Raw genomic sequence first — 1806 nt, 5'->3', positions numbered from 1 at the left:
GACAACCACCTAGCAGTGCATTACAATAGTCCAGTCTAGAGGTCATGAATGCATGAACTAGCTTTTCTGCATCAGAAAAGTTGTGTGGTGTGATTGTGGCCCAATGCCGGTGATGTCGGTTCAGTTTCAGTACCCAGACTCGGGCCAGTACCGGCTAAGTGTTTCATTTCTCGTTGGTGTGATTGTGGCCCAATGCCGGTGGTGTTGGCCCAGTTTCAGTACCCAGACTCGGGCCAGTACCGGCTAAGTGTTTCATTTCTCGTTGGTGTGATTGTGGCCCAATGCCGGTGGTGTTGGCCCAGTTTCAGTACCCAGACTCGGGCCAGTACCGGCTAAGTGTTTCATTTCTCGTTGGTGTGATTGTGGCCCAATGCCGGTGGTGTTGGCCCAGTTTCAGTACCCAGACTCGGGCCAGTACCGGCTAAGTGTTTCATTTCTCGTTGGTGTGATTGTGGCCCAATGCCGGTGGTGTTGGCCCAGTTTCAGTACCCAGACTCGGGCCAGTACCGGCTAAGTGTTTCATTTCTCGTTGGTGTGATTGTGGCCCAATGCCGGTGGTGTTGGCCCAGTTTCAGTACCCAGACTCGGGCCAGTACCGGCTAAGTGTTTCATTTCTCGTTGGTGTGATTGTGGCCCAATGCCGGTGGTGTTGGCCCAGTTTCAGTACCCAGACTCGGGCCAGTACCGGCTAAGTGTTTCATTTCTCGTTGGTGTGATTGTGGCCCAATGCCGGTGGTGTTGGCCCAGTTTCAGTACCCAGACTCGGGCCAGTACCGGCTAAGTGTTTCATTTCTCGTTGGTGTGATTGTGGCCCAATGCCGGTGGTGTTGGCCCAGTTTCAGTACCCAGACTCGGGCCAGTACCGGCTAAGTGTTTCATTTCTCGTTGGTGTGATTGTGGCCCAATGCCGGTGGTGTTGGCCCAGTTTCAGTACCCAGACTCGGGCCAGTACCGGCTAAGTGTTTCATTTCTCGTTGGTGTGATTGTGGCCCAATGCCGGTGGTGTTGGCCCAGTTTCAGTACCCAGACTCGGGCCAGTACCGGCTAAGTGTTTCATTTCTCGTTGGTGTGATTGTGGCCCAATGCCGGTGGTGTTGGCCCAGTTTCAGTACCCAGACTCGGGCCAGTACCGGCTAAGTGTTTCATTTCTCGTTGGTGTGATTGTGGCCCAATGCCGGTGGTGTTGGCCCAGTTTCAGTACCCAGACTCGGGCCAGTACTGGCTAAGTGTTTAATTTCTCGTCGATTGTGGCCCAGTGCCGGTGGTGTTGGCCCAGTTTCAGTACCCAGACTCGGGCTAGTACCGGATAAGTGTTTCAATTCTTGTCGGCGTGATTGTGGCCCAATGCCGGTGATGTCAGTTCAGTTTCAGTACCCAGACTCGGGCCAGTACCGGCTAAGTGTTTCAATTCTTGTCGGCGTGATTGTGGCCCAATGCCGGTGATGTCGGTTCAGTTTCAGAACCCAGACTCGGGCCAGTACCGGCTAAGTGTTTCAATTCTTGTCGGCGTGATTGTGGCCCAATGCCGGTGATGTCGGTTCAGTTTCAGAACCCAGACTCGGGCCAGTACCGGCTAAGTGTTTTATTTCTTGTCGGTGTGATTGTGGCCCAATGCCGGTGGTGTTGGCCCAGATTCAGTACCCAGACTCGGGCCAGTACCGGCTAAGTGTTTCAATTCTTGTCGGCTTGATTGTGGCCCAATGCCGGTGATGTCGGTTCAGTTTCAGAACCCAGACTCGGGCCAGTACCGGCTAAGTGTTTTATTTCTTGTCGGTGTGATTGTGGCCCAATGCCGGTGGTGTTGGC

This window comes from Sinocyclocheilus rhinocerous, unplaced genomic scaffold (assembly GCF_001515625.1).
Source record: "Sinocyclocheilus rhinocerous isolate Xijiao unplaced genomic scaffold, SAMN03320098_v1.1 scaffold541, whole genome shotgun sequence".
In the NCBI taxonomy this organism is placed as follows: domain Eukaryota; kingdom Metazoa; phylum Chordata; class Actinopteri; order Cypriniformes; family Cyprinidae; genus Sinocyclocheilus; species Sinocyclocheilus rhinocerous.
This window is presented reverse-complemented; position numbering follows the sequence as displayed.